This window comes from Choloepus didactylus, chromosome X (assembly GCF_015220235.1).
Source record: "Choloepus didactylus isolate mChoDid1 chromosome X, mChoDid1.pri, whole genome shotgun sequence".
Taxonomy (NCBI): Eukaryota; Metazoa; Chordata; class Mammalia; order Pilosa; family Megalonychidae; genus Choloepus; species Choloepus didactylus.
The window spans coordinates 161,421,063-161,429,432 of NC_051334.1; the positions used below are offsets into that span (position 1 = coordinate 161,421,063).

Consider the following 8,370-nt stretch of genomic DNA (forward strand, 5'->3'; position numbering starts at 1 on the left):
TCAATTGCCATATATGAGAGGGTCTATTTGTGTACTCTCAATTTGATTTCATTTGTAAGTATATCTATCTTTATGCCAGTACCATGCTGTTTTGACCAATGTAGTTTATTTTTTCTCTCTCTTTTTACCCTTACTGATATTCTTCATTTGTACACTCTTCTCCAAACCCCTCTCTCCTGTGTTTTCCTATCTGCCTGTAGCGCTCCCTTTAGTATTTTTTGTAGAGGAGGTCTTTTGATCACAGACTCTCAGTGTCTGTTTGTTTGAAACTATTTTAAACTCTTCCTCATTTGAAGGACAATTTTGCCACATATAGAATTCTTGGTTGACAGTCTTTCTCTGCCTTCTTGCTTCTATGGTTTCTGATGAGAAATCTACACATAGTCTTATTGAGCTTCCCTTATATGCGATGGATGGCTTTTCTCTTGCTTCTTTCAGAATTCTCTGTCTTTGACATTTGGAAATCTCATTTGTTAGTGTCTTGGAGTACATCTATTCAGATCTAATTTGTTTGGGATATGCTGTGCTTCTTGGATCTGAAATTTTATATCTTTCATAAGAGAAGGGAAATTTTCAGTGGTTATTTCCCCCATCCTTTCTGCCCCCTTTCCCTTCTCTTCTTCTTCTGGGACACCCATGACACATATATTCACGTGCTTCATGTTGTCATCCAATTCCCTGAGACCTGCTCATATTTTCCCATTCTTTTCCCTATCTGTTCTTTTGTGTGTAGGATTTCAGATGTCCTGTCCTCCAGTTCATGAATCTTTTCTTCTGCCTCTTCAAATCTGCTGTATGTCTCCATTGTGTTTTTCATCTCTTGTATTGTGCCTTTCATTCCCGTAAGTTCTGCCAATTGTTTTTTCAATCTTTCAAGTTCTTCCTTATGTTTGTCCAATGTCTTCTTTATATTCTTCATCTTTTTTGCCTTATCTTCCCTCAACTCATTGATTTGATTTTTTAATTGATTCCTGGGTCAGTACTGACAATTGAATATGCCTGAGGCTTTCTCTAATGAGTTACTTAGAATAGTTTAAAAAAAGAGAGAGAAAAAATCCCTTTTCAGAGCCAGTCTCCAGCCCCCAAGTTTGGCCATTCAAGAGCCAGAGTTGGTTCCCAGCTCTATGTGTCCCTTTTTTGGGGGGAGGGAGGAGGGGCACTGTCCTTTTCAAGTATTCTGAGCTTGGCCAACTCCAAAAACCAGTCTTTTTCCCCTTCCTTCCTTCTTTCTTTCTTTCTTTGTACTGTCTACAGGTAGCTTGTCTGGATTCGGGGTTTTTAGCTAAAGTCCTCTTTCTTTCTTTCTTTCTTTCTTTCTTTCTTTCTTTCTTTCTTTCTTTCTTTCTTTCCTTCCTTCCTTCCTTCCTTCCTTCCTTCCTTTCTTTCTTTCCTTATCTGTCAGCCCCACTTCCTCTCTGTTGGAAGGGACCTCAGCATTCCTTTCCTGCTTTCTCTGCATCTATCTGTGCTCATTGCTTTTATTCAGTAGCCCAAATTTGTTAACTAAAACTGCAATTGGAGCTTGGTTGCACTACCTTCCCTTGCTCCCAGTAGAGACTGCTTCTTTTTCCCACAGGGAAGTGTTCTAACTCAGCCTGCCATGCCAGTGAGGGGAGGTGCACCCACCTCTGCAGTTTCACAGTTTGGGAACTTTTTACTTACAGTTCTATGCTTTAATCTTGGTCATTCCACCCATTCCAGACTGGTGTATGATGTGTGTCCAGTTACAGATGTCCCCAAACTGTTGTTCCAGACAGTTCCTGGCTATTTCCTAGATGCACTAAAGGACAAACTAAATTTCACCAAAGCCTTTTAATTTTGATGAAGTCTAATTTATTGGGTTTTCCTTTTATGAATCATGTTTTTGGTGTCAAGTTTGAGAAATCTTTGCCCAGCCTTAGACACAAAAGATTTTCTTTATGTTGTTTTCTAAAACTTTTATAGTTTTAGGTCTTACATTTAAGTCCATGATCCATTTTTGGTGTTTATTTTTTGTATAAGGTTTGAGGTTTAAGTGGAAATCTTTTTTTTTTTTTTTCTTTTTTACTCCCTTTGCATCTTTGTCAAAAATCAGCTGGGCATATTTGAGTGGGTCTACTTCTGTGTTTCTTATTCTTCCAATACCACAACATCTTGATAATTGTAGCTATATATCATGCCTTAATAAAGGGTAAAGTGATTCCTCCCACTTAGTTCTTCTTTGTCAAGGTTGTTTTAGCTATTATAGGACCTGTGCCTTTCCATATAAATTTTAGAATAAGCTGACCTATGTCTACATAAAACCATGCTGGATTCTTTTTACAAATTGCATTAAACCTATAGATCATTTAGGGGAGGATTAACACCTTTACTGTATTTGAGTCTTCTTATCCATGAACACAGTATGTCTTTATATTTATTTAGGTCTTTGATTTCTTACATCAGCATTTTGTAGTTTTCAACATAAATATTCTGCATATGTGTTGTTAAGTGCATATTAAGTATTTCCTTTTCTTTGGAGCAATTTCAATTGGTATTGTTTTTAATTTCAGTTTCTGCATATTCATTGTTAGTATACAGAAATGCAACTGATTTTTTGTGTGTTCATCTTGTATCCTGTGACCTTTCTGAACTACTTATTTCTAGGAGGTTTTTAAAATATAAAGATTCTGTGGGCTTTTCTACATAGACCATCATATCACCTGCAAATAGGGACAGCTTTATTTCTGCCCCTCCAATCTGTATGCCTTTTATTTCCTTTACCTGCCTTAATGCAATGGCTAGAATTTCTAATTCTATTTTGGGCAATAGTAATGAGAATGGACATCCTTGTCTTGATCTCAGAGGGGAAGCATTCAATTTTTCACCATTAAGTATGATGTAGCTATAATTTTTTTAGATGTAAATTCAATATATTTTGTGAACCTTTGATCTGTGGCAAATAAACAACTATCAGTCCTGCAACATAGTTTTGCTTGTTTTTCTAACCCCCTAAAAAAGCATTCTTTTAAAAGGTGTCTGGATTCTAAAACACTACTCTAAGACAAAAACTTGAGGCAAATGTTTTAAAACAAAGCAAAACAGAAAATTTTATGTCTACTTTCTTGGAAGATTTAAAATGCATTTTGCATTGAGTGATTTAAGAGTTTATATGTTAATTGAAAATTACTAAAGTGCCACATACTCTCTCACTGAGAAGACAACCATTTATATCACTGTTTGCAGTTACTGCAATTTCAATAGTTAACAATTAAATGTTGCAAATGGTTACATTTGGCCTTCACTGTTGGCCTTTTCAGGTTGTTGGTGATAAAAGAAATAGTTTTTCAAGTGTGAAGATTCCCCCAGAGGACAAATAGGTTTAACTACAGCCTCAGAGAGATTCAACAGGGTCTTGAAAAACTAATTTCCTTCTTAGTTTCTCAGGTAGACCAGGGATGCAGCAGGTTAAAAATAAGAATAGGTACTACAAAACTCAAGTCTTCCTCCTCTGTTGCCTTGTAGCTCTCATTTCTTTGTGTCAGAAATTCAGTCCTGACACTTGTTTTTGTTAGTCCCTTCAAATGTCCATTGGAGGGACATACTCCTTCAGGTGAGTTCCTATTCCCAACTCTAACATAAGATAATATTTCAACATAGAAAAGATGCTAAGAAAAGCTATTTTTCATGCAAGAGTTGGCCCCTGAGTGAGGCGGCTTTGAGTGAAGCTCCTTGGGACTAGGGTTTCATGCACACTCACAGCGTCTGCTTTTTGGGAAAGCGTGAAGTAATTTCTTTATTCCCCACCACATAAAATCCTCCACATTTCTGTTGTGTTTATCTTGCTTATGAAACTACCAGATTCCATTGCTTTCCTGACATATTTCCATCCACAGTGGACCTCAAGATTCAGTAGTCAAATACATTCTGAGGCTCTTCCCCTCACCCTTTGGTTCAAACAAGGAACAAACCCTCCCATTGCTTACCTCCCCCCAGTTAATTCTTATGGCATCTCAACCCCCCTGACTTCTTTACCTATATACAGAACTCAGGGCATCTCAAGTTTGCTCTGTTGACTCCTCCTTGTGACAAAGCCTTCCATTTGGGAATGTGTGAGTGTCGGGGAGGAGGATGTGGAGATAGAGGGTGATAGGGGGAGCAGGAGATCCCAAGAGAGACCCAGAGTAGCTGGAGAGTGGTACACACGAGAGAAAGACACAGACAAGAGTCCAAAAGGCACACGTGGGGGTGGGGCAGGAGTAGGTGGGTACACGCAGAGTGAGTAGCAAGAAAGGAGCGGGACCCAGAACCAGGAGCAAGAGAAGGGGGCAGAACGGGAGAGAGGGGCTGGGGGTGGTGTGACACTCTAACACCCAGGCATTCTCGCCTTGGAAGAGAGGAAGGGAAAGAGATCTGGCAGAAGAAAGAGCCAGAGGAAACTAGGACATATGAAGACAGGAGGGAGAAAGACAGAGAAGGGCTCAGATTGGGTGTATTTTTTTCCTCTAATTTACCTGAAAGTCACAGACAAAACTGAAGGCCCAAGGCTGTGTCTGAAGCTCATAATGTTATGATCCAGCATATCATTTGAAAAATTGATTAGTGGATTAATCACTATTTACAGCTCTTTGATTCCTCTAATCAAAAAAAAATCTATTAAAAATTCCATTTGAATGGGATAAGTAGAGCAGCCCATAAGAACAGAACTTATACTCCACTGCAGCCTCCACCAGAAAAATATCACCCTCAGGAATGAACTCACTCAGAGCATAGCTGTGTCAGAGGGGTAATCTGTGAAATCCTCTCCTTGACTTCACTCCCTGAACTGGCTCCACAACCCCTGACTGAGATTCATTAAAGCCATCTTTCTCCTTGAAGACACTCACTTACTCTGGAATACATTCGAATGAAAGCACCTAACAGAATACAAGTCCAGAAACTCTCCCCAGCTATCACGGTTTACAGAACCATGTCTTTCTACAGAATAAAAGTGATCCTAGCACATTTTTTTTTAAATCAAAACCTCTATTCAGTTCCTTCATGGCAGAACTTTCTGGCAGCCCTGACAACTCCTTCCCAGGTGGGAACCATCAGAGTCAGCCTTCAAACAGGGATCTATCCGGACCTCCCTGGACCCGCTTCCACCCAGCTGTGAGGGATGTGTGACCAGGGCGCTTGGTGTGGAGAAAATGGTCCTCTGGGAAGGCTGTCCCTGCCAAGGGAAGGCGTGCTGCTTCTGTCTGTGTCTTGAGGGCTGAATCTTGAGCCCAAGGCTCTCCTGAACAGAAAGTTCTGAGCAGCTCTGGACCAAGCACTTTTGTTAAATTCTTCATAAGAAGAAACAGCAAACTTCCCTCTGCCTGTCTCTGTACTCTTCTCCCACTCACAATAAACCTTCTCTAACCAACCAGAGTTCACAATCTACTACAGTCAAGGCAAAACTGATTGAGGCAACAGGTGTCACAACTGACAGTTGCAGGTCAAAGCAAATGCTACTCTAAAGACCCATCCAGTTATCTCCTTGAGGCATCTAAAGGAGACATAGCTATGGCCTGTGGTGAGGGCACTTTTATAAAAAACAAAAAGCTCAGAATTCATTAGCGCAATCCTAGTTACATTACAGACCTAATTAGCTAAACTGAAGACAGGGCTTTTTTTTCCTCCTTGTTTCTGCAGTTGTGATTACACATGGCTTGCAGAATGACTGAAATGCTATTGATATTGTTGCTTTAAAATTATACAAGTGTTACTCCTAATATACAATGCATTGAAGCAGGTAAGTGCTTTGAAACTACAATGCTGAAGAATTTCAGCTTTAAGGTTTGATTTCCACCTAGTGACCAGTATGTCTGGCGTAATAGTACTGATTGAAAAAAAAATTGAATTCTGTGTTAGTATTCAAGTTTGCTGTTTGACTTTTTAATTCAATGCACTATGCCACAAGCCAGACTCCTCTATGCTATGTATGTTTAATATGCACCCAAGGAGAAAAAGATACTATCACTATTGAAGATATTGCAATATTGCCACAGAGTTATGGCTTAGAAGTACTCATTTCCCTCTCTTCTTTCTGAAAGTATATATTACAACTCTTCCATAACTTAATGCAAAAAAGTAAATTTATTTCTTCTCACATCTTAAAGCAAAGATATCTTTGTTTTCATGTGAGAATAATAATTCTATAATAATACCCTGGCACTATAAGCCAGTTCTTTATATTAGGACATAATAATGAAACAATGATATAGAAAGAGCCAGGGCAACTTACACACAGCCACTGACACAAAATCCATTTGGACGGTTTTCTCTTGTCAAAGATAGCTAACATGGGAATAGGACTGAGAAGTGAAATGACTCAATAAATGGGCTTTTGTTCATGAGGAAAAAAAGAAAGCCATTCTATTGCAAGATACAGATCAAAGGTTAAAAGGCAAATTATACTACATTTAGAGAATATAAAAATGTAGTAATTCGCTACACTCAGTATGGCACATATGCAAGTGTAACAACACGATTCGTATTGGCTATGGGAAAAAAAATCATGGAAAAGCCACTGACTAAAAATGACTGAAAAACCCCGTTTCCCTTTTTTCAGTAAAATCATTTGGCATCTCTGAACATGACACAGATTTAGTCTTGAACCACCAAAGAACATCATGCTGTCTTACATCAAATGCTTGACAATACCTCTCAGTAAGACGTTGTTGCAAAGCTAGCTAATTTTAAATCTGGTATGAGTAATACAGTCAAACCTAGTTATTATGCAAGAAAGTCATTACCAATGCAGGGTAAGAGGATGTGATATCACAGCATGAGCAGTCCCTGGTTGTCCCGACATTGGAGAAACATAGTGCATAGATCCAAGTTTCTACTCCAGGTCTCTGACCCAAGAGCCAGGCCTTTCACTTCTGCTGGGTGGCCTGGAAGGCCTTCAGCTCCACCTGGTACCACTCAGGGGCTTCAGGCCCACTCTTCCCTGGGGGGCTGTGATTGTAGCCATAGGCAACAGTGAGCTCCTCATCGGCCTCCATGGCTCAGAGGGTGCAGATGCATTTGATGGGCCCAAAATGGGGGTGGACAAACATCACAGATGCAGTTTGGAGTGAAGGAGTGATTGGCCTTGTGTCCCAAGGAGGCACAGTACTTGGATATGTGGTTGTAGGGCTCAGGCACATCAATGACCGTCTCTTCATTGAGGGAGAGAGTGTTCCCACTAAGGGCCCAGTCCCTGCTATCAACCTCTTGGTGTCTAATTCCATTATAAAAAGACATAACAGTATTAGGTCCCACTGCTACCTTTGAAAACAGTCCTTCTCCTGCACTGGAAATGAGAGATTCAGCAACATATACCCTCTCTGTTTCATAAGGATCTGGAAGAACATTGGTAGAAATGCAAGGTGAAGTCGACTTATCAAAATGATACACTGAACTTCCAGGCATCAGTTCAAAGTGAGGTCTTCCTTCTTCAGTGGAAATAAGGGTGGCCAGTTTTCCTTCTATCATCTCTCCATCAATGAATTTTCCATAAAGTGCAGTCCTCTCATCAGGGTACACATAGGCTATCTTCTCTCCAGTCATCTCCGAATCTTCATTTACTTCTCTGACAAGACTACCTCTATCTGGGTAATATATCCAGCAAACTCCATGCCGAATGTTATCTTTATATTGCCCCTTGATCAGTCTTCCATCAGTGTCATATTCTTGAGCTGGACCGTTCAGCTCACCATTCACGTAGGTGCCCTGGAGAACTTCCCCATCTTCATAAGTGTAAACTCCGTGACCCTGCAGGGCATCGTCCACATAATACCCTTCCAGGGTGCTGCCATCAAAGAAGAACTTCCCCCTTCCGTTCTTTTCTCCATGAACAAAGTTCCCCTCAAATCTGTCTGTGGAGGAGTATGTGACTGTGCAGAACCCGTGGGGTAATCCATCATCATCCAGGTGCCCTTCCACCGCCTCCTCCACTATCTCGTCATCGCTATCCATGGTGGCTGGGGATCACCCTGCCGAGCTAGGGGTCGCGGCTGCCTCCCATCCCTCCTGGTGCTCCCCGCCGCTGAGTGAGCGCTGGGGCTGAGCCAGCTATAACTTTTTTTTTTAATAATAAATTTTATTTTGAAATAAGTTCAATCTTACAGGCACAGTTGCAAAAACAGTACAAACCCCATACATAGATCTCCATTATACCCCGACCCCCCTCCCCCAATACCCCGATCCATCACCTTTAAGATCCTGTCACACCACCATCTCTTTCTTTCCCTCCCTCTCTCCCTCCCTCCCTCCCTCCCTCCCTAACACCCCGCATCTATTGCTCTGTCCTCTGAACATATGAGAGCAAGCTGCACATATCTTTGAACAAACAATATAATTCACATATACCTTTCTCATGGACAAGAACATTATTTTATGCAA

At 40.6% G+C, this 8,370-nt stretch overlaps 1 pseudogene; it reads right to left on the reverse strand.

Annotated features, from left to right (window-relative positions):
- Positions 1 to 6,860: 6,860 nt before the first annotated feature.
- On the reverse strand, positions 6,861 to 7,944 carry LOC119523852 (annotated as a pseudogene).
- Between the last annotated feature and the right edge of the window lie 426 nt (positions 7,945 to 8,370).